The 25,507-nt window shown below is 41.6% G+C and overlaps 1 protein-coding gene across 2 annotated transcripts in view; it reads left to right on the forward strand.

The window, feature by feature from the left end:
* Positions 1-11,430: 11,430 nt before the first annotated feature.
* Positions 11,431-25,507, forward strand: part of CALCR (calcitonin receptor) — a 170,188-nt gene continuing 156,111 nt past the window's right edge. The window contains exon 1 of one of the 2 annotated variants that reach the window (XM_074892318.1): positions 11,431-11,452. The gene's annotated coding sequence lies outside the window, so the exon portion shown is untranslated. The remainder of the gene's footprint in view (positions 11,453-25,507) is intronic. The other variant, XM_074892326.1, reaches the window with a different exon arrangement.

Genomic DNA, 25,507 nt, shown 5'->3' on the forward strand with positions numbered 1-25,507 from the left:
CTTGTATTTTGGGATTTGGTTTTTTTGGTTGGTTGGTTGGTTTGGCTTTTTTTCACAAATACATACACCTGAAATATTCAGTAAGTTCCAAAAAACTTGAAAACAAGTCCTAGTGGACTTTGTATTAGGCAACAATACCTACAAAATGACTAAATTCCATCAACCTAGAGTGTGTGGCAGGGTGAAGAGAACAAGATTTCGCTCCTCCCCAGTCTTCCTTCTCCATGTGTTATTTTGTCCAGTTCCTCATCTACTACTCATACTCCTTGCAAATTACGAAATTAGCAACTTCAATATTTGTTTGCTACAACTCTTCTTTCAGTTACATAGTTAACTAGCTAACTACTTAGCCAGTAAAGCACATATGAAGTTAATCTGAATGCTCACCAACAAGTTGGTAAAATATATCCAGTTTCATATAAAATACTTCAGTCAACTTTATTTGTCATCTGTTTCCTAGAAATATCAATATCAGTACTCAAAAGTAAAGCAAAAGTCTGCTCAGCATTTCTGTATTCCTCTCTTCATTCTTCTCTACAGATGTAAAGGCACTGCAGAAGTTATGTTCTTGAGCAAACATTCTCAGTAGGGTACTCAAATCTATTTTTAGGCAACTAAATAAGTGCTCTGTTTTTCAGAGGTTATCTAGCCTTGATGTCAATGAAAGTTTCACTGTGATCCTTTGCTAAGGTATCCGTCAGACATTTTTCTTTTTGCTCCACGAGGCTGATAGCTATATCCTTCTGGGGCACTTTGTATTTGAAGAACACCCTTCTTGCAACAGTTACTGAATCTAAAGATAATCTCCTGCCCTGAATGTTATGAACTCAGAGGAAAAAATCCTTTCCAACAGACCATAAACATGGTCACACTATACAAGCCTCCAGTATTTGGATTTCTTTATTTCCTGAACTAAACACATTCTTACAGTAAGAAAATGCATCTTGATATAATGGCCTTCCTCTGGGCACAAAGATCTCTGGAGCTTCATAATAGCTACAAAAAAGAAAAGGATAAATCAAACAAAATCTCCTAAACATTTCTGCATTCTCAACCTTGTCCTGAAAAAAATCAAAGCGTAAAGCAACAGCAGCAAAAAGAGCAGAGTCCTTCACCTTACAGGAAAAAGCTTTCCTGAATCTTGTACAGCTGAAAGAATATCTCATGAACAATTTATAGGCTGTACTGGAAAGTAAAATGAACTTATAGCAACAAGTTCAGCCTACTGAACATCATGTGCATATTGTTATTAAATGACATATATGATACTGGTGATGTGTGACTGAAGCTATTTGGGGAAGAAGGGAATTACATCCTGTCTGACTTTCCTTGGAAGCGATTGGGAAGACCTTTAAATTCATTTGCTAGACCTTTAATAAGAATTGTGTCATCTGAAACATATTTCATACCACACACCATCTGATACTCTTGCAGGTCACTGTAAATAGCAACACTGTTAGAATGAAAATCACAAATGCTTCAGTTTTCATTATGGTTTAATAAGTACAGAAATAATGTTAAACACTTTATTTGGGTATTAAAAGTTACTGACCATCAGTTTCCAACTCAGCTTCTAAGGACCAGATCTTGTGGACACATGCAGAGAGCCAGTTTCCATGCCTCAACAAAAATAATTAATCATCACCCAATACTGAAATCTAGATAAGTAAATCACCAGGAAGAATAATCTCTGAGCCTACAACTAGATACAAGCAAAGTGAGTTCAGTGATGTTACATTCAGATAGATGCTGTTGACCTGTAGAAAGGATCAGGGTTTGCATTGGATTGATGTGCATTCAAACCAGTCCCACCACCTCCCAAATGTTGTCCTTGCAATTCACCCTCTTTAGAAAGACTGTGTAGAAATTACAACTTTTGAATTCATACCATGTGCTCAAACTGGGACCAGAAATTTTAAGCACACCTCTGTCAAATTTTCTTCTGTGATTTGCAGCCTCCTTTGAGTATCCAGCTAGCACTGATTACATTTATCTTGTGTTCACAGTTCAGTTGGTGCGATTTAACAGGACAACACAGGGGTCTATCATAGAATCATAGAATCCCAGATTGGAAGGGACCTCAGGGATCACCCGGTCCAACCTCTCTGGCAAAAGTCTAGACAAGATGGCCCAGCACCCTGTCAGCTGAATCTTAAAACTGTCCAATGTTGGGGATCGATAATATTGCTAGAATAAAGACGTAGTGGTATACATGTGTATGCCTGAGTGGTGTGGAGAAAGGTGAGCGGCCCTGGTATACTTGCTGCCTGAATTTGAATGATTTTCACACTCCTTTGTAAAACTGCAAGTTAAGTGATAGAAATCAGGCTATGACAGATTTGAAAAGATGAACCTTGTTAAACCCCTATGAGGCAAAGCACAACTCAGAACATAACAGTACTGAAAACCATGCCATATTTTTATTTTTAGTACATAGCAGCAAAAAGTAACTGTTTAAGAGAAATTTCAGGTTTTTAAAATGCATTAAAAACACATCACACAGGAAGTTATAGCAGAAGATTTATTTTCCAATTCCAACCTTGAAACTTTTTCCAAATTTCTTCTCCAGCCAAGGTCCAGAACTCAAATAGAAAAGATGTGGGCAAAGACTGAAATGTATTGGCAGCCCTCTGATTGAAAACTTCCAATACTCTTGCTTGTCAATACATGGAAATAGGTAAAATGACTGTTTTGGACTTACAAACGTGACAGCTCCTGCATCTCCTCCCTTTCCAACTTTTTTTTTTTTCCTTTGGAGTAACAGTGTGTTCAAAAACAGAACAGAAGAGTATTTTAGACATAACTACCTGCAAAGAATTCATGATGATATGGAGAACTAAGGAGAGGGTTGTGCCTCAAAGCCATAAAATATATCTAGAATAGGAATAGAAAAAGTGCCAGAGAAAATGAGGTTCTCCTGGAAGATCTTCTTACATTTTACTGTCTGGAAGTTCTAGAGCCAGACACCTCTCTGCACTGTGTTTCTATATCTGTTTTAATTGGCTGAAGAAGGACCAGCCTTACAGTGCTTTTTCAGAAATTCAGGACAGATCTAGGAGCTTTGCATGTGATTTCACCTAGGTATCAGGAGAAAAGGAGATGCAATTAGGGTAGACCTCAGACTCACAGCTAGGACTGCCATACAAAGTGAATCATTAGGCTCAGATAAAGGTGAGCAAGATTTTTATGCTCAGACCTTTAGCTCAAGACTTGTGTTCTATGATTTGCAGCTTGCTCTGAGCATCTGACCCTTAGTGACTACATTTGGTTTCTGTTAAAAGTTTGGCTGGTAAGATTTAAATGGGCAGCTGTTACAGAAAAAGCAGTGTCAAAGATAGTCAATCAGTAACATTGCCAGAATAAATGTGTACTTGCGCTTGTGTGAATGTGTGAAGAAAAATGAGAGGAGAATAACGCTGAAAATGAGAAGGTGAAAGTTTGTTACGTGAATCAACCCAATAAGCATACATCTTGTCTCTGTAGAGCTTTCCTGCTAGTTTCCTTTTCCACGCTAGCATTTGTCCACAATGCATGCAATCTCCTACTTGTTCTGTCATCAGAACCTAAATTTAAGTCCTTCAAAATGCAAACATTCTCACCCTACTGTCTTTAATATATGCTGCATATTTACAAATCTACTCATAATTATGCTCCACATCACTTACAGAAAGGTTAGCTATAAAAGTAGCAGCAGATCTTCTTATGCTAATCAAACTCTCTAGACCAACATGAGTTATAATTATGATGCTGGATGAAATGCTGAAAATTAGTCCCTTTTCCACAGATTCCTTACAGACTGCAGAGTCAAGAAGCAGCAGACTACAAGGGAATACAGACATATCTGCTCAAAACCACCTGAACTTTTGCCTCTTCAACTCGGCTGCAGTCTCTCAATGTTGAATAAAAGTGGTTACCAATTCAAAATTAATTCTGCCAATTTCATCTTTACTTGAAAAGCTAAGAAAAAATCCATTAGCTTCCTTCTCTATGTGTCTTTGTGATACCTGATAATCAACCATGAAGGCAGCTGAAACATTTCCCAGCTTTCCTATACTATATGATATTAAGGCAAACTATGTACAAGGCATCTCCCTTCACATTGCTCAAGTATATGCATGCATATATAGCCCTAAGACTCTGGTAGGCACTTTATTGGTCAGAGACAGTAGTGTCTCCACCTAAAGATTACAGTTGATGCCTTCATCCTGCTAACATTTCTGTACCCAAATAACTCTATGTCAGTCACTCCTTCTGCTGCTGTGGGAGAACTTTCACACCCAACATAAGGAGATTCCTATATACCACTTATCTGGAGGGGCAGGATTTCATTTTAGACATGTCAAACTGAGTGACAAACAAATGAGATAATGAGAATGATTAACACTACACTTCCTGTCAAGAGCTGGGGTTTAGTCAGTTATGTGCCCATTACAGTTACATTATCCAGGCAATATGACTTTTTAAAATAACATGTTGGTCAGACAAACAGACATAATACAAATTTCTGTCTAGCAGAATAAAGATTTGAGGTAAAATTCAACTTCGTTCACAGAACCAATATGAGCTTATAGCACTGCTTTAGTTTTACTTAAAACATATTTTGAGGGGATAAGCCTGAATGATACACAGGCCCTGGGCCATCCTTACAAAGATACAAAATTTTATCTGTATAAATGTACATAGAGGAGTCTTGAGTATTACTAGATAGATTCTTGCATTGCCTGTAAGTCCAAACAACATGAAATTTCTTATATTAATAATACATTAGTGATTCAGTTAATGTAAAGGTTATGTTGATGGGACCTTACAAGTATGTTTGATTTATGAAATATGCCTGCTGGTAGCTTGTAGAAATTTCATAGGGCTTTTGGAATAGTTTCCAGAGAAGATTTGTATAATCAGCAATATTTTATGATTTATATACTGCACATACACCAGAGAAGACATTTCTAGCAGCTGTCGGTGCACTTCGTTCCCCTGAAAAGCTCTTCTTTTTGATGCTTTGTTGAGGTTCTCTCTAGAATCATGTACAGCTACACACTGGCTTAGCGAGGCCCAGGGAATCAGCTTCTAAGTGAGGCTGGAAAATACCTTTGGATTCTGGGAGAATCAGGTGCTTGCTCTTTGGAAACATTCCCATTGCCTAAATTTTCATTATCTTGTTTGCTTTCCCTTTCCTTCCTCTGTACAGAGCAAACAAAGCCCACTGTGTTTCTGCTACCAATATGTGTAATTACTGAGTGGTCTACTAATGAAAGCATATATTGCTAACTCCCAAATTATTCCCTTCTATAGAAACTGAATACAATATAAATACTAATAACCGAAATGTGTCTACTTGGGGATCTATTAATTTTTCCTTGTTCTTTGAAAACATGAATACAACTACTGTTCTTGTATTTTTAATTTCCTAATTTTTGCTTTTGTGTTTCCTAATTACTGACTGAAGCGGGTTTTCTTTTAAAAAAAACTTTCTCTTTTAGAGGCATATATCTCTTTTTTTCTCTCACTCCAAGATGTTTCAGAGATGCTCTAAGAATGTCCTGAGACATGAACTGAAGAATCAATACCTGGACAGATTAAATAACATAAATTAAAACTCAAAATTTAAGCGAGGAAGCAAATGTAATTACCCATGCCTTTTTGTACAGTAAGAAACTAATTGAAATTATTGTACATTAAGCAATCAATTGAAATAAATCTATTATGACATTAAGACAATTGGTACATGATTCTAATGAGATGTTTGATGTTGGATAAACACATAGGTCTTGTTTTTCAGGTTTCTACAAACAAAGCTAACATAAAATGAAACACAGTCCGCTAACTTTGGAAAGGGCTGTCTTAAAAAACCAGTTACTTTTGGGGTGACTTGATGGCTTCTGGGATTAGAAATAAAACACATACAAAATTTCTGTCACTAAGTTTTTTGTGACCCAGATATGGTGTCCTACTGACACTTCCACCAGGTTGCTTCCTAATCATGTTATTTCTTCTCAGAATATTTCTAAAAGTAAACACTCTTGTATGACCAATCTATTAGAGGAATTGTTCAGACATGCTTTTTTTTCCCCCATTTCTCTCACACTTTATTGTAACTTTCTGGTTTGGTCTCTCTAACATGTATTATTTCTGTCACATCTTCAAAAATGCTGTTCCTGAAATCCTCTTTCTCCACCCTTCTTACCTGGGAGCATCAGAGCTTCAAGTTGGAGGAGGATTCACAGAGGCTATAATGGCAGCAGAAATAACATCTACTCCATAGCATAATCAGAATTAACCCTTACCCAAGCACAGTGGTTCTCATTATTTCAAGAGAGGACACTTGGGTCAACAACAGTGCAAGGCATATGAGAAATTTGCAGTATTTTGCCCTGTGGGAAGCTGCTTCACCTATTACAGAATTTCAAATACGGGTAAGACCAATGACTGTTATTGTCTCTATATTTGCTGAGAGATGAAAATATGGGGAAATGTATCTTTGAAGATATATTGTATTATGTCATGCAGTAGCTCTTTTAACGCCATGCTAACCCACTAGAACTGCGGATCTAAGTGGTGCAGTATATCAGAGACCAAGATTCCTAAATAACTCGTGCCTCATTTTGAATATCTCTGTTCTGCTCTTCCGGTTTTACATCTCCCCATTCATCAAATGTACTCACACACCTTCCTGTAACAACTTCCCTAATTTACATGTCTCTCATGTCACAGAACTGTTCTGTTTCCCTAATAACCCTAGTCTAAATTGTTCATATGCCTTCCAATTGCTTCAGCATTTCTATACTTCTCCTGATGTTGTCTTTCATGTTTGGAACAGACTTCTTCAACCGGCAACAGCTTCATAAAGCTGTTTACTTCTTATTCTTCAAATCCTTAATTCCAGAGTGACCTCTTTTTCTGAAAATTAAAAGAAGTTATCCAGTTAGGGATGCATAGCTTTAACAGCAGCTATACCCACTCCATGAATTTCCTTCTCTCAGAGCTGACATGTCTACAGGCTGGCAGGGTTAGGAAGCCTGCATTGGTGCTGATAGTGCTGTAACTATTCTCAGAGTTTTCAACCAAGTCCCTTTTAAGAGTGCAAAGTCATGATTACAAAGTTGCATGCAAAAGAATTAAATATTCCCATGGAAGCCTTAAAGGGGGCTAATCTAACTTGTGCTAAAGCTAATGGCAGATTCCTATTCTTTTCACCCTGAACTGGATTAGGACAAATTTATTACCATCTTTGTTTAAAAGTTGTCTTTTACTCCTTCCATTTTGTCATTGAAATTAAGAACGTAGCCCTTACTCAAATACATTATTTACAATCTGTTTATCAAAGGGTACAGCATGCCTACATGATCTTCTGGAGACTGTTCAATGCTCGCTCTTCCTATGCTTCAAACAAACTAAATGTGCTCAAACCCTTATCTGAAGATACTGTGCTCCAGGTAGTCCCTACGGCATACACCATGCTGTGTAGGAAAGATACACAAACTATGACAGGAAATAGTTCACCTCCAAACAGCTCGTAATGCAGGCATCTGCAAAAGATTGTGGAAATGTCTCTGCCCAATTCATGGAAAGTTTATAGGTCCAGTTGGGAACTTGGATTTTTATTTCAAATTCTGCACCTGACAAACAAAATCAGGACAGTGCCTGTTTCACAAGTGGCATTCTTACTTGTAGTACCATTAAAGATAGACAAAATATATTTAGGAAAAAAAAGATGGTGTAAACGAGACAAACTACAGAAATGCACAACTTCCCATACTATATGGAAAAATGCTTTCCTTCATAACAGAATGAAACCACTGAAATCTTGGAACCAGGTTTTGACTTTTTTAACTTCTCATGTACTAAGCAACAGTATAATCTCACAACATAAAACAGTAGCTCCGCCACCTCTTTTGTGCAGAAGTCAGAGTGCTGTGTCCTGATTTCAGCTGGGATAGTTGATTTTCTTCCTAGCAGCTGGTACAGTGCTGTGTTCTGGATTTAGTGTGAGAATAAAGTTGATAACACACTGACGATTTAGTTGTTGCCCAGCAGTGCTTACAATAAATCAGGGATTTTTCAGCTTCTACCACCTCACCAGTGAGGTGGCTGGGCGTGCACAAGCAGCTGGGAGGGGACACAGCCAGAACAGCTGAGGGGACACAGCTGGGACAGCTGACCCCAATTGACCAAAGGGATATTCCATACTGTATGATGTCATGCTCAGCATATAAACTAGGGGGAAAGGTGGTCAAAGGGCCACTGCTTGAGAACAGGCTGGGCATTGGTCAGTTTATTGTGAGCACCTGCTTTTCATCTGCATCACTTGTTTTTGTGGGGTTTAATTTCTGGTTTTGTTATTTTCCTTTTCATTACAATTTACTATTATTATTATTTATTATTCTGATTCTCTCCTGATCCCACCGGGGGAGGGGGGGGGAGTAAGTGAGAGACTGCGTGGTGCTTAGTTGCCTGCTGTGGTTAAACCACGAGAGTGGTAATGACTCCTGAGCACAAACAGAAATAAAACTATCAAGGTACAGTTAATAATAACTTTCCAGTGTTTATTTATGGGTCTGATCAGTATTTCACACACATGCCAAATAGTAACTACTTATGCTTGCACTCCCATGAGGCACAATGGAATTGCTTGCAGCAGAACAAATCAGAAGGTGTTGCTTCTGTGTGCAAGGTAATGGTTAACAAAATGGGAGCTTATAAAAAAAACACCCAAACCTTAGAAAAGCTATTTCCAGATTATGGGATGACAGATTTATACTTCAGCAGATGAACACTACTCAGAAAATAGAACAACATAAAACCTGTTTTGAAATAAGTATAAAAACAGTCATTGAGAAGAATGTGACGCTTTCCAATCACAGAATGAACGGTATTAGCCAGACAACACCAAAAAAACTAAACGGGTGGCTACAGAAGAAACCACTGGTAAACAGCCCATCACCTGCCTTCACGCAGTTCAGCTGCTTTCTGTATCCTTTAAAGCAATCTGTACTTATTTGGTGACCCACTTACCTCCCCCCCCTGAAATCTCTGGAAAAGAAAATATTCCAGACTATCAGGTATGAAAAAAAGCTCTCTACTTTTTCTCTTTTAACTTACTGCTGCAATGACAAGAAGCGGGATTCTCCTACTCTCCCTAGGCCTCACCTTAGGGTTTTGCTTCTCAGCAGTTCCTCTTCCACAAACATCTCAAGCCATGACTCATCCAAGCCCAAAGGACAGCTGGGATATGGGAGGGACACAACTGCAGCTGGTCTGTAGAGGTGCTGCTCCACAGCTCCAGACCTAGGGCAGCCCGTGAAAGCCTCCCTTAACTTTGCTGTTTCTGCCAGAGAACGCTGTGCAGAGTGAAGGAATTGTGGTATTATGAGAGCTCATAAAAGCAGGTCCCACTGATCCTCCTTGCTGTCCCCACAAGACTAAAGGGTGAAACCTATAGTGAATCTTAAAGGGATGACGATTTACACCAGTATTCCTTGAGTGTCTCATCTTCCATTATAAGCTTCCCACTGCACCCTCCCCCAATATATCCTAAGGAGGAAGAATTTCTTTCATGGTACTGTCTAGAGGCACCCGTTTAAAGAGCTGCTGGAAAAAGTGGCAAGAGGTTCATTTTTCTTGGAAACTGGTGCATGCCCAGCCCAGCACCTTCTTTCTCATCACTGAGTTCCCTTACTCCCGCCCTCCCTCCTCAGCATGGCCCGAGCTATGTGGAGGCAGGTAGACAGGCAGTCGGCTGGGTTTGCATGCAGGTTTCTATGAGAAGGGCGAGCTGTAAAATTTGACTGTAGTCTGTAAGAGAAAGCGGTAGGTGGAAGAAACACACTTGAGAACCACTTCAACAGGAGCTAACTTTCCATTCAGAAGCAAGCCAGACGACTTAAAAGCCGGTATCAAAGTTCCTTTTATTTGACGGCAGCAACGTCCTTTGCGCAGAAAGCAGACAGAAGCAAACTATTCTTAGCCGGGTGGTGGTACCTTTCGAAGCAAGTTTGTTTGCCTCCTGACTCCATCTGCTGGGAAGACACCCTACTACCTGCTGTCCGCACTGCCACGTTTGGGAGGGGTGCGGAGGTGAATCACCGCGCATTCGCTCCCTCTCCCAGCCTTACTGTGGCTCTCCGGGTAGTTAAATATTGGGCAGCCTGGAGCAGTCACAGCGGAGAAGTTGTTCTCCCCTGCAATACTACTCCATGCACAATCACTCGTCGCTCTCCCGCAGCGAGGGGGATGTTGGCTCTGTTGCCTCTTGGATGCCCGCGTAGCAGGGGGCTGCTCTTCTCACGAGGAGACCGTAGGCGCTGGGAAACAGGGTCCTTCTCGGCCTCTCCTTTTGTTTAAAGCGCTTACGTAACTTCTGGAGCAGAAACGGGAATTTAGATGACTTTGCCGTCCGGTGAATGCTGCGGCCACCCCTTGTTCGTCCTCCCAGCTCGGTGGACGGTAGGTGAATGGCTCACGCAAGCTGGAAGAGCCGCGGAGGAGACGGGGCGGCCGGGAGGACGCGGGGCCCCATCCCCGGGCAGGGCCCCATCCCCGGCCGGGGCAGCGCTCCCCCCGCCCAGGTGCCCGAGCTCCGGGGTCTCACCCCCGCGCCCTCTCTTCCCCCGGCTCCCCCCTTCCGACAGGTGCCCGCAACGGGACTGACACGCTGGCTCGGGCGGGGAACTTCTCCGGGGGGGGGGGGGGGGGGGGCTCGGGCCGTGCCCGTGGGCGCGCAGGCGAGGAGCCGGTGCTGAGGGGAGCGGGGCGTCCTGAGGCGACGCACCCTCAGGGCGGGCAGGGCCCGGCCAGCGGCGGCCCGGGGACCCTCGGCACCGCCCGGGAGGGGCAGCCGCGAGAAGGGGCTTTGGGCCCCGCTGCCGCCCCCGCCTCCTCCGCGGGGCCGAGCGGGGGGGCCGAGCCCCCGGCCCCTGGGGCGAGTGTCGCCTCCCCTCGGCGCAACGGGGTGGGCACCCCCCCACACCCCGCCTTAGGCGGTGGGGCGGGAGTAGCGCGCAGCCCCCTCGCCCCGCCCGGCAGCGCCCCGCCGGCGGCCGGGGGAGGCGGGCGCGGGGGAGGCGCCGCCGCCTCCGGGCGCTCCGTCCGCCCCGCACCGACGTCGGCGCGAATCCCCGCCGGCGCCCGGGGGGGAGCGGGGGGGGGGGGGTGACCGCGTCGCGGGCGAGAGGAGGCAGATGCTCGCCGAGGCACATCCTCGCCGGAGGGGCTCGGCCCTGGCCAGTGCCTCCCCGTGTGCCGGCTGAAGCGCTCGGCCCGCTTGCCCGCCCCCTCCGGGCCGCGGGGACCCCACCGGGCCGGTGTCGGGGAGCGGACGGCGTCATGCGCCCCTCCGAGGAGTGAAGGGCCGTCCGGGCTGCGCCGGTGCGGGCGCCGAACCGCCGCGGAGGTGGCCCGAGGTGGCGGGAGGCCGGGAGAGGTGCCGCGCCACGCCGGGAGCGCCGCCACCGTGAGTCCCGGCAACTTCGCCGCCTGCCCGGGAGACCGGCCGCGGGGCAGGCGGGGAGGGAGACCCGCGGCGGGGAGCGGGGCGCAGACCCCGGCTGGCATTGCAGTAAAAAAGGGGGGGGGGGAGGGTTGTAGGAGCTGCGACCTGCAGCAGCGACGTGTGCGGTGCCACCGCGGAGCGGGGGGGGCCGGGGCGGGCCGGCGGTGAGGGCGCGGAGTGAGCGCGGGGCTCCGCGGGAGCGGCCGGAGCGGCGCGGGGGCTCCGGGGAACGGTGAATCCTGGAGTTTCCACTGCGGGTTTTGCAGTGGCGAGCAGGTGGCTGCCGGTGCGGTGTAGATGGTAGAGAGTAGCCGCTCGCCATTCTGGAAGTGCAGGGCGTTTAGATGACACCTGAGTCACTAGTCCGTGCTTCTCATTCGTGTCCGATACTATTTCCCTGTTGTTTTTCATCCGCTGGACGGATATCTGTACTTACTTTGTCACTTCACACCGCAGAAGTAAAAACAACATTACTGGTTTCAGAATATTGCCACCGATGGCGGTAGATTAATGTATGAGACTGTTTACTGGATAAGTCCAAGCACAATATAAATGCCTGCCAAGTTTGTCTTTAAATTGCTGTATTGACTTCATTCTTGTGGGCTTTTTGACAAGGATTAACGTAGTTGACAATTTGTAAAGTAAAGAGAAAAACTTTGGTTTATTTTAGTTACAGAATGTCAATTGTAACAGAAATGATGAACAAAAAAATCATTCATAAAAAGAGTAAATAGAAAGGCGTGTATCCCAAGACCTCCCAAAGTCAGTATTGTCAGCACCTAACAGATGCTTTCCTGCCACACTTTTACGTACACTGGCTACCACTTCAACATAAGGGGAATACAGCGTGTGATATTCTTCCCGGGACTGTGCACTTTCCCTTTTACAAGAGAGTTAAGTAGTCTGGCTAAAGAGAGTTTAGAAGGAATTAATCCAGCCATTGCATGAAAATGCCTTTGCCTTTTTGTATGCCCTGAATGAAATAAAGCTCTTGCTTCTGCTTCTTTTCCCCTCCAGTGTTCGTAGGATGGTGTCCAGGTGGGGAACCCTTGTGTTTGGTCAGTGGAAGGGTCCCTGCTCTGCTCTAAGGCTGAATGTGGCAGGGCTGACCAGCATAACATTTCTGTGCTACCAACAGCTGCAGGTGGTGTCGAGCTGAAGAGGGAATTTAATTCAGCATTTGGAATCCTAAGCATTAATTGTCAAGTAGGTAATTTAAATACAGGAGAACTAATATTTCTTTTTAATTTCTTCAGACATCTGTCAATCTCTACCAGCAGGTAACCTTTGCTGAGTTACCTCTCTGGTGCTTACTATAGCTGTCATATGCTGGCTGACGTGAAATTATTCTGCATGAACTAAACCATTATGTTTTACTACCTACCGGCATGTAGTAAAATATGTTAACTTTATAAATCTTGAGTAAATGTTGGCCCTGTTAAGATCAACGGCAAAATCCTAATTAACCCCTCCAAAGAGTGGGCTTCACCCTAGGTCTTCATTAGCATTTATAGTGAATGCCAGCCAACTTTGGCTAGAAATTCAAGTGGCAGTGTTTAAATTTGACTAGTGATGGCACTTCTAACAGCTCGCCATAGTACTGCTTTGGAATCATGGATAAGAGCCACACAGGTCTTAATATTTAAAAAAACCCTGTAGATAATAAACTCTACTGTGCTTTCAGGAGGAGTAGGCATTTCAGATTTGTCTTATGCTCCAATTTTTATGGGCAGTTTCATCAGCATGGATCATAAACAAGTTGGATTTCAGCTTGTATATGTACCATATTTTAACAGAGATACTCAGACAGTATGGGGGGGGGGAATATTATTGAATTATATTGCTTATATATCAAAAAGAAGTTCACAAATAAACTGTTAAATATTTGAGGTACTATAAAAATGTCAGCAAACAATGGAGCTATGTTACAGTTTAGACAATGGAGCTATGTTACACTTTAGTTCTCTGCAGCTCATAAGCTTTAATGGGAGATGAAGGAACAGAAGCATCTTTTCTAAAAACCTTGTTGAAATGTTACCAAATAATATATTCACAAGGATTAGCTTAATAAACTGAATCCAGTTTAGCAGACTTTTTTCGTCATGTCTCCAGCAGAATGGTTTTGAAAACCATCTGAAAAAGTTGAGAATTTTCATTAAAGATGAAAACAACGTTCTATAGCATGTTTGCTAAATTGTTTTCTTTCCAACTCTCTTCCAGATTGAAGTATATTGGACCAATGCTTAAAGGCTAGCCAGTTAATATTATATGTTAATTTTAAGTCTGTGTCTATGGACCTGTAAGAAGCTAAATGGACACTTGCAAATTCTCTTATATAATAATATTGGCATGACCAACACAGCTGCCAATAATTTCCACTAATTTTATATAAGCAAAAATGGAAGAAGAAACAGCATACCATCACTTAGAGTTCCTGAAAATCATCAGCTAGAAAAAAGACTTCTATATTTATTTTTAAAATTATGCATGCAAATACAGTTTCTGGGAAATGAGCAACTGAATAATTGAGTTACACTTGACTGAAAGTTGTGCTAGCAAGTACCATGAAATTCAGTTCTAAAAATGTCCATCAGTTCTACATATTAGTAAGATGGTAAGCTCAGTTTTGTTTTATTTCTGGTAATTGATATTTGAGTCCTAATTGTTGCCATTGAAGTCAGTATTGAAACTCATATTAATGCTAGCACACGTCTTGGTTTTGGCTGGGATAGAGTTAATTTTCTTCCTAGTAGCTGGTACAGTGCTGTGTTTTGGATTTAATGTGACAATAATGTTGATAACACTCTGATGTCTTAGTTGTTGCTAAGTAGTGCTTATCCCAAGTTAAGGATTTTTCAGTTTCCCATGCTCTGCCAGCGAGTAGGTGCACAAGAAGCTGGGAGGGAGAATGGCCAGGAGAGCTGACTCAAAGTAGCCCAAGGGATATTCTGTACCATAGAATGTCATGACCAGTATATGAACTGGGGGGAGTTGGACAGGAGGGGTGATCGCTGCTCAGGCATCGGTCAGCGGGTGGTGAGCAACTGCATTGTGCATCGCTTGTCTTTCCTTGGGTTTTATTTCTCTCTCTTTGTTATATTCCTTTTCATTACAATTATATTTTATTATTGTTGTTATGTTTTATTTTATTTTAGTTGTTAAACTGTTCTTATCTCAACCTGTGAGTTTCACTTTTTTTTGATTTCCCCTCATCCCCCTGGGAGGCAGGAAGAGTGAGCAAGCAGCTGCCTGGTGCTTAGTTGCTGGCTGGAGTTAAACCACAACACACAGATCATACCTGGGCCTTTCAGGGACGATCCTGTTATGCACTGAGCACTTTCAACCACTGTTTATGTCAGAGTGACATCCAGTCAGGTCCCTGCCTAGAACTACAAGCACAGAGTAAAATTCATTCTCTTGAAAAACTTGCAATGTAAATAGTCAAGAGAGACTAAGACATCTTGCCTAAGGCCAGGTAGTAGGCCAGCGGATGATCTGGGTCTGAAACATGAGTGCTCTGTACGTAAGAAGGGTATACCGAGCACCTTTTAACAGGATTAAATGTTAATTGATTCTTTGATAAAGGTACCCAGAAATGAATGACCAGTGCCTTAAGGTTGTTATTTCCCTCTGATCTTGTTTACTTCAGTATGTACCTTGAAGTTTACTAGCAGTAGCCTGCCAAAGAACAGCACATAATTACATGTTGGTTTTGGTCTTACACCCACTTTCCATTTGACGTTGCTTTCAGTCACTTCCCTGCTTAGGAAGGAGTGGGTCTGGCTGCTAGAAGCCTCTGGTACATGAGGCAACGCAAGTGCCAGCAGCAAGACATGCCACTGTGGCCCAGTCTTGAGAAGAAAAGCGCTGGTCTCTGCATGGCTGCCATGCCTACGTGACAAATCTGCTTTGGGTACCCGAGATGACTGCCTCAGGGTGAGCCCTGGGATCTCTGCATGGTACTGCATTACAGAGGTGGCGTTTTGTATGACAGCTTGCTACAATACAGATGCTGTAACAGGTGGTTCTTGTGCAGAGAAAGCCTAGATGTAAATTTCCTAAAAGGTAATTATTCTTCTGAAGCCAGAGAATCAGCTGCGAAAGATCACACAGCCAAATAGCACTGTTAATTTTAAAAAAGAATTTTGCGTGAAGGTCAGTAACACATACACCCTAGATAATTTGTGCTGAAGCTTTTTGTTATTTTTGTTACAGTTATGCTTCTATGCATAGCTTTTGATGGTGGGATTTGGCAAGTGGAAAGAATGGAGAATCTGTATGCAAGACTCTTTAAAACTGTGAACTGATTTTGCCTGTGGAATGGACAGACACACTGAATTGCTCATATGGAGAACTAGCTAATACAAGATGATGGCAGATATTGGCCACATCTTAGTCAATAAGGACACTGCTAACAACGCTGGGCTTGGTATTCACCCAGAAGTTACAACTGGAAAATCCATGCCTCATGCTGAAAGTTTTATTTATGGGCATGTTTCAGCTGGACACCTTTTTAATCAAGGTGGTATCCACAGATGTTCGAGGAGTCTTACTTCAGCTGATCTGCTGAACAAACCCAGGACATGGTTTTGCCTCACCAGTGAGCCTCTGAGTCATTCAGTTGGCTCTGTACTTTTGAGGTGACCCTTGGTTAAGGATATGGAGGACCCTCTGGTAATGAGCTCCATTTGACTGCCTGTGCTACTTTGTATGGATGTATGCAAAGACTTACCATTAAACCAAGGAAGAACAAGAAATTCTGGTATTCAGCCATAAGGAGAAAGTGGAGTCATTTGCCATAGTTCATAGGGAATAGCACTGGGCATGGGGGTAGAACTAAAGCACATCAAAGGTATGCTGCCATGTATTTTTCTATGGTTCCCAATGTGCCTTCTGAATTAGGATCATACAGTAGACAGATGAACTAGTACTGCTTTCAGCAAGATGCATACTGAAATGCTGTAGTCCTGAAAGGTAGGTTACTGCAGGGATCAGCTTAACCTGTGCACCAGAGACGCAGGGCACCTGCAGGGAGGAGCTCTCCTGGGTCCGGGAGGAGACGGACTGATGGTGTAGGACTAGTGTTCTTACCTGTGCATACTGTACACAAAACAGACTGAGAAATGCAGTTCGTGTAAGTGCATCTTACTACTGCACCTTGACATGGTTGCAGTGCTCCTGTTTTTTTTTTACAGTAATCCTGTGTGGTTCAGTAAAGTTGACATGGAGTGGCATCTATTTTAAAATAAGCTTCTGGACCTTGGCTTTTTTATCATTTACTTAAGTCTTATGTAATAAAAGACCTGGCACAAATTTGGCAGAATTAACTGTTCACAACACAGTTTTGGAGGTGTTTTTGGAAATAAACATGCATTTCAGTTTCTCCTGTCGCATTTCGGTGTGGCAGTTCATTGTGACACTGTTAAGCAAATAGTTTCCTGCTTGGTCATATACAGCAGTGTATTAAAAAAAAACCATATCACTTTGTCTGTGGCTTTCGATGAATATTATTAACTATTACCAAGAGTTAGATGAGTAATACATTTGATAAATTTTGCAGTATTTTTGAATCTGTGGTTTCACTATATTTTATTCATGGTAGCTCTAGCGGTATGTACTTTAAAGAAGTAGAAAGATACGATGTAAGCTTGTTGGCGGCTTTGACATGTTAACTTTCGTTTCTGATGTCCTCATTAGCTTGGGGAAAAGTACAGGTTAGAAAATCACTATTATTCAAAAGCAGGTGTTTGGAATGCTTTTCTCTTCCTGGATGTGCTACAAAGTGCTGAGCTGCCCCTCCACAATTAGAAAAGCAGATCTTATTCTGTTGGTTTGTCCTAGAAATTGGACACTTTTGCAGGCAATGCCAAGTGAGTTCACAGACATATTTGGAAGTTGTTTGAGTCAAGATTAATTGTGTCTTGTCTTCAGAGTTGTCTTCTCAGAACTAAGCTGATAATTAAAAATATCTCTTTTAAATATGTGAAATGCTTCTGAAAACACGTCAAGGCTCCATGGTTAAGATTGTACTGAGATATACTTGTAAAAGAAAAAGAAACTAAACTTCTATTTTATTTTTTTGTTAGTGACTGGAATGAGACTCCACATTTGGCACAGTGTTGCTTCAAAGGTCAACTGAATTTTCGGTGTGTGGTTTTTTATGGTGAAATATTTACTTAGTTTTCAGTGCTCACATAACAAAAATTGCTCTAATCCATGGTACTGTTTAGAGTTTGATGGAAGAGCGAGAAAGGTAATCAAAGATTGAATAAATTCATGGAGTGAATTAGCCATTTCTGTTTCTCTTGGGCAGTGCTGAGGCATGCTCTAACATGAGAAAGCTTATGTGGCTGTAGCATTTCAGCTGTGATGTGTGCAGATGGATGGCTCCATTTCTTTTTCTTTTAATTTCCCCCCAGCTGATATCAGTAATGAATGTCAACTGCTTAGAAAAATCTCAGGTAGTTCTGCAATTTTATTTCATTGATATTGTTTGTATCTGGATCTTCCCTGCAGGTTGTGTGTGCCAGAGCAGTTATCTGTAGCAAATCAAGCTGTCTTGATTTAAGTGACCTGTGAAGAAAGAACATGAACCCCACAAGTGATTTTTTCCTTTTAAATTTACCCCTGTTATGATGCATTACCAAACTGGTGATGCTCTACACTGCCTTAGTACAGAACCTGTTTGTGTCTCACTTTCTGATTCACAAGCTACATTCTTCTGTGCAGAGCTATCACCATGGGATATGCTGCAACTTACTTTCTTGTTGTTTATCTCCATTCGTGTAGTCTTAGTTACCTACAGCCTTAGCCTGTGGCCTGTATTCTGTAGTCTTAGTTACCCGTAGCTGTGCATCTGCTTCATCACTAGGCCCTTCTCTTACATTGAGCTCCCTTTTCATTTTTGAAACATGATAGTGTAATTTGCTGTATGTCAGCTAACAAGCAGATGGTAAGCATCTTCACATGGACAAGTAGGATTCCTCACAGAAGAGGAATGAATGCTGTCCCATAAGGTCACAGCTTTATATGTTATGGGCCGTCATCTCTCATCCATTGGAGTACAGTGAACAACAAAAGGTAATTGGTGAGATTGTCATGGTAGTCCCTTTCCACATTATACTAGCAGCCTGAAACACACTGTTCATGTGAGCATTTCATACTCTTAAATATGTTGTGTGCAGTCTCCTTCAGTCTTAAATATTGAAGGACAGAAGAGACAGGATACTTACACCTTCGCTACTTTGCTTAGAGAATTTTTAATTGGCTTTGGTAGAGAAAGGTATCCACTGAATTTCCTCATGTGACTAAAAGTTGGATCTCTCCTGCTAAGAACGTCTCGTCTCACCACTCAGTCCAGCTCCTAATGGGATCCTCACTTTCTTTTGTCTCGAAATCCCTACTCTACAAACAATATGGAAGGGGAATGGTAGGTTTGCTGCTGTTATCCTCAGCTGTGCAGTTGCTGCTGGCGTGGAAACACTATGAAGACTGGAGGGTATGTGATGCAGAAATCACATCAAATAAAAAAATTAGAGAAGTGTTTCGTAGAAAAGGGAGAAGTCAGAAGAAAGATGCTTTGAATGGTATGTGCACCTGAGCATTTAGTGGTAGAGTTGACCTCCTGGAAAGTTATGTTACAAATGCCTAATTAACTACTAGACAGCACAGTCTTCCATTTACATATATTGTAGCAGGGGAAATTTCATTTATGCTCCAACATTTAATTTTGCGTATGCAGAGTATTGATAAGATAGATCACTGATATTGGTTTAGTCTGTTATACAGGTATTTGAGTGGATTATTGAATCTTAATGTTTTATATTGCAAGTCTTCCATTTCTAACAAAGGAAAATGTCAAACAAGGTTAGTGTGAGGCTGATTCAAAGGGTAGTTTAGTCTGACCAGTTTAGAGCATCTCTAGTCAATCTTTGGCTTTGCTTCAGGCTGTTTAAGAACATCCCTTGAGAAACTGAAAGTAACCCATAGACAGCTGATCATGTGCTCCTGGCCTGCAGAGTTATAGTGCCTGGAGTTTAGCAAATCCTTTAAGCTCTGATCTTGAGAAAGACTTAGTGATGGGGAACAAATTGGGTGTGAGGAGACTTTCTTTAATTTCCTGAGGGCCATTTCCCCTACTACAGACTGCTCAAGGGCTTGACTCATTTAAGCCCTTGAGTTTTTTGCGTTACAATACAGTATCTTCCTCTGTGTTCAGATGTTGCCAAGCACATTTTGGATTGAAGCAGGATCAAGTAATAAATAATAATCATTGTTACCGTATGTTCTCACAGATAAAGTAGACTTAGTATTTTCTACTCTGCTGCTTTTTATTGTACTTTTTGCTTTTATTGTCTCATGGTATTGGATAATACATGCTTTCTGAAGACTGGAGTAATTTCAGCACTGAAAAGAAAACATGTATGTTTGAATTTGTAAGTGTTTAAATGCCTGCTGACTTTTTTGGCAATCAGATATGCAGTGTTTTGAAGGAAATGTGTTTATCCCATGAAATGCTTAATGTAATCAGAGGTCATCGCTGGAAGAACCTGTAGGTAGTCACCGTGTAACTGTACCACTTCTTCTCTTTCATCTAGTGTCCAGAACAATTCACGTCCAAGATCTACATGCAAACTAAAAATCCAAGCCCACTCCAGCACTTTGTCATTGCTGTAGCTGTTTGAGTTGTCTACACAGTGATAGAAATGACAAAAATCTTTGTATTTAAACTAGTCCGTGGTGAAAAATGTAGCAGCTTCCCCTTTAATAAGAGGAAAAGAACTGGGGCTTAATGACCTATAGCATGTGAGAAGTTAGCATGGTTAAGTGAGAAGGAGGTATGTACGCAGTGGACACAGAAGGGGGTCTTGTGGAGTCTCAACTATTAACTGGAAGTATTTTCATACCCTTGCGAAATTTTGGGACAATATTTTATTAGTATCAAAGCCTATAATTTCTCTAATTATGTAAATAACTTGCAACATATGGTCAGTATATTATTTACTATAATGCAGGTCATCAGATATGTTACAGCCATGCCACACACCACATTAAAGAATATGTTTAATGAGAGGTTTCTTGAAGTGATGAATTGTGGTTTTCAGCTCATATGTAATTCCACGTGGAGAAATCACATGGGTGTAACATTTAAAGATAGTTATGCCCATTACTTCAGTGTAGAATTTTATAAAATGTATTTCAGAACTAATTTTACTGTTGAAAATATCACATTTTTTCAATGAAAAAGGAAACATTAATGAATTGCATGAATTTTTAAATGAAATCTAGGATTTTACTATCATTATAAAATACTTTTGCAGGTGAGAGGAATTTCAGTTATGTATAAAAGTGTTTTATTTATAGTAAAATACTATTTTAATTCAAACAAATGCACCATAGTATAATAAGCATCTTGTACTCTGCAGTGGGCATGGTTTGGATGGAGCAGGGATGCAACAGCCTGGAGGAGATACTGGGAGAGAATACAGCCCTATTCACATTGCATACTTATAAAAAAAAGTTAACTGTCTCGGTCTTCAATCTGTTGAATTTATTTAGAAAATTTTAGCCAGGTAATTTTCATGGTCTCTGAAAATCTCCTCTAGTGCAGGATATATTGTTTTGCTTATGTTTGCAATTTCTGGTCGCTCTTTTTCTCTGAGAAGTTCTTGTGCTACCATGTGGTGGAAAATGGACTTGGCAGTAGATGGTTTCTGAGTCAGGACCAAACCTTCCACCATTTGTGTAAGAACACGCCCACATGTGTACAGCCCTGATCTTCGTAGAGCTTTGGTCTGCAATCACAGTTTTGAGGTAGCGTCATCCAGTTTATGCTGCCTAACTGAGAGCAGATAGAACAAGACTGAAGCGCAAAGGAGGAGCAGGAAGAGATGTAAATAGTGTGGAGTGTGGGAAAACAGGAATGGTTTCAGACATGGAAGAAGGATACTGAAACTGGGATTAGGAGTTAGTACTGAGGGCCAGTGGAATGTGGAGTTTGGAACAGGAAGCATTTGAGAAGGACAAGCTTGTTTGACAGGTTAGATGCTGAGGCACAAACTGATATATGAAAACCACTGATATTCCCAGGAAGAGGCATTTAGGGGCTAGTAGGGGTGGGAGCTGGCAGGACACCAGGACAGTAGGAGGAAGTTGCATTGGAAGAGGCAGAATTCCCTCCCTGCTTCCCCAATAAATGTACTGGAGTCATGAAGCCAGGAAAATGAAATAGTTAAGAAGGGGAGAAACTGAAGGCCAAGGAAGGAGATTGGTACTGCAGTGGCAGACAGTTTGGAAGGAGCTAGGTGTGACTAGGAATTGTGAATGGTACTGAAAGAATGGAGAGTGGAAATAGGTGCGAAGAAGCAGCTAATGTCTGGGAGGAGACAGGAGTGGAAGAGAAGAAAGTTCATCATGGAGGAGCTCAAGGTGAGAGAGGCAATACTCTTGACAATGTGAGAGTCATACATGACCTTCCAGAGTCTCACCAGTATCCTGCTATCAGCAGATATCTGTGAAGATTTCTGATCAGGTTTTATTTTCCTTTAGGACTTCAATGTACAGGATGTCAGTCTGTCACTGCTGTGACCAATTCAGCCCTGCTGACATAGACTTTTGCAGTAGACTTTAAAGGTCCTAGTCTCTTTCATGAGCCATTTTCACCATGCACTGCTGTAGTGGTCTTAAGACAATGGCATTTATTCTTCATGGGTTTATTGTGCCAAGCTTCAGAGGGTAGGATACAGAAGCTATCTGAAAACCTAGTTAATTCAAGCAATTCTGGTTAGTTCATGGCATTCAGTGTGTGAGCAGGACTTGCTGACTGTTAGCTAGGTACCACTGTCTTTATGGTAATAGTCTAACCGAAGTTCACAGACAGAATTTGGAGAAAATTTTATGTTCTCATACAGAGAAGGGTAAGAAGTGTACACCTTCTGAACTTCCAGAAAGCTTCATTTAATACACAGGTTTAGCTGATGGAATCAGTTTTTTCCTCGACTGCAGGCAAAGAAGGAGAAAGATTCTGTTTTTCATATTCTTTTGTACAGACAGATGAGAACATTTATAGATGTCTATAAGGGAAAAGTTCTGAAGCAGACAGAAGAATTGTGGATGGAGAGTTAGAGCTATTTGAAGTATGTGGTTCGAGAGAGGAGTTCTCTGTTCAGGGAAGAAATCAGGAAAGTTGAGTACCTACTGAGTCCTTTGGTGTGAATCAGCCAGCTGTAAATGATTAAAAAGACTGTTTGCAGAGGAGAGTGGGGTGGTGGAAGCTTCTAAAAGGATGAGGTAAAAATGAAATAAAAATATATATGTTAATGGAGAACACTTGAACATCCTAGAATACCACTAGAATGGCTAGAACATAAGAGATACAGAGAAGTTGAGAGAACACCTCAGTAATGGTGATGACTAGTAGATGATAAAATGCTAGAGGTCAGCAGTCACTCATATGCACAGTCCCAGAGAGAAGCATCAACTACAGTTCACATTAGAAGAGAAGCATACTGCAGAGGCAAAATGCCAGTGAGTGTGGAAGTATCATGCAATGAAAAATGAAAAGCAGGTGTTTGAGATGTATGTTAAATACTGCAAAGCAAACTGAAGAGATCAAAGCCTTCAATGTGTGCAGCTGAAGAATGTCTCTGGGGAAAGCAGCCAGCAGCAATGTTGCTGTTAAAAAAAGGAGATTTATAGTGGTGAGACATGCAGCTCTTAAAATAAAACAAGAAGTAGCCATAAAAATGAGCATCAGTATTGGGGTACAATTTTTGGGACTGACTACAGGAAAAATTGAACCTGTGGCACAAAACAAGGCTAGTAGGATACAAGAACATTTATTCTAGGTAGATAAAAGTCCAAGGACACAAGTAAGCATCTAGATATCTCTGTAACAGACACTTCTGCAAAATTAATTTTGGATGTAAAGTTTAATTATTCATTAAATTTGAAAAATACATTAAGAGCAGTGAAAACTGGAAAAGGATGTAGCCTGGCAGGCTCTGTAATACTAAGTTTCCATGCCTGTTTGAAGACAGAGAATGTCAACTGCTTGCTGCAAAATCTATCTATAAGGCAGCACCAGAAGTGCATACTGCACTGTGATAACTATTTCCACTTCAAGCCCCTTGGCAATAAAGCCATTAATTAGAAAAGTGAAGAAGCCATGGGAAAGGGTGCACTTGATGATGGCAGTAGAGAAGAAAAATGATAGGGTATTCCATGTATGCGTAGATATTAAATATCTTTAAAGCAATGAATCAGGAACAAATCAACACAAGAACAATCATGCAATGATACAGGAACAAAACAACCCACTCATGCTAAATGCCGTCACTTCCAAGCCCTCTCTAACAAGCATATTCGTTACATTAGATGCACAGTTTGGTGCTGCGAAGTCAGATAGGACGAGGAGGGCAGCTAATTAATGCCTTCTAACACTTTATCCAGAAGGCAGTGTTTCAGAAATGCCTGCTGATAAATTGTCTGCACAAGATATATTGAAGAAGAGAGGTCTTGAAATAGCAGGAAAATCTCCCTCTTACCAGAGTGAATGCCACTAAAACCAGATAGTGTTAATCACATGATACTGGGGACATTTCTAAATCACAGTCGCATCCAAGTCATTAGTGAGCAGATGAATGAGAACAGTTGAGCAGTGGAACAGATTGCCCAGAGAGACTGTGAAATTTCCATCCTTGGAGAAACTCAAAATGAGCCTGGATATGACCCTGAATAACCAGATCTAACTTAGAAGTTAGCCCTGCTTTGAGCAGGGGGGTTACTAGGTTATCTCCAGAGGTGCATTCCAGCCTAGGTTTTTTTTGTATGAGTGAGGGAATTACTGTGGTCTAGAAAGGAGGCGTCCAAGCATATCCAAAAATGGGAGAAAGGAAAAAGGGCTGAAAGTGCTAATTGTCCCAAAGGAACTGAAAGTCAGAGTAGGGGTAGCAACTTACGTGCTAAATAGCAGAAATCATGTCATCTCTAAGAACTTGAAGGAGTGAGAGATTCTATTGCACGGTCCAAGAATTTTAGAAAATATGGACACAGTTTACCTTGAAATAAAATGAAACAATCCATAACGGCATGAATTAGCTCCTGTAACTGGAAGCACTGCCATCCTCTCAGACTGAAGCATGTCAGGAGCAAGTTTTTCTGTGACAAGAACTAATACAAGATGTGATCTGCTATTCAAAGCAGTTAGAATATGGGATACTGTAAAATATCAAAGATACTTGTTTACCATGGAGAAATACATCCACAGGTTGTGTGGCATGAGCTGGGGACATTGCGCTAGTAATGTACATGGCAACAGTTATGAAAACACAATAATACACTGTCAGCTGTCTTTTAAACGTTTTTCCTTCCCTGTCTTGGATCTTGCTGCTTCATCCTTCATATGTATGGTATGCTGAGCTACTGAGAGCAGGTAGTGAGTTTTCAAAGTCTTTATTTGTTTAAGGGAAAAAATGCCAAGCTGTCAAAAGGAAACACATTGTCTCCTCATCTGTGGAATCATGATAGTACTATCTTTCACCAAACAGCAGTAGTTTAAAGGTGAGTTAGTTGTCACTGAAGCATTTATACTGCAGTAATGAGCACCAAGGAAAAAGCCATGTAAAGAAACAAGTAAGTCTGACTACCATGCGAGGTTTGATGAAATGCACTAAATACCAGTGATAAGGCATTGAATTACTTTTTATACAGTGGGCACTGTTCATCCTTAAAAACCCAGTGAAGAAGGATTCCAATGGAAAAAGAAGTGTGAGGACAAGTAATTAAAAATTGTAGTATCGATCCCCAAGAAGGCTAAATAAAGTTTATCCAAGTAGCTTCTAACTTTGGAATTACCTTTAGTTTGGAGTCTTTAATCATCTGACTTTATTACATGAATTTAGTTTTATTAATGTAATTCTAGGATACTCTATATGAGATAAGGGCATCAGTGATTTACAAACACAGGAAAATATCATACATTTTTATTTAAAAGATCTTTTAACATCATTGAATGCA

Source organism: Strix uralensis, chromosome 1 (genome assembly GCF_047716275.1).
Source record: "Strix uralensis isolate ZFMK-TIS-50842 chromosome 1, bStrUra1, whole genome shotgun sequence".
NCBI lineage: Eukaryota > Metazoa > Chordata > Aves > Strigiformes > Strigidae > Strix > Strix uralensis.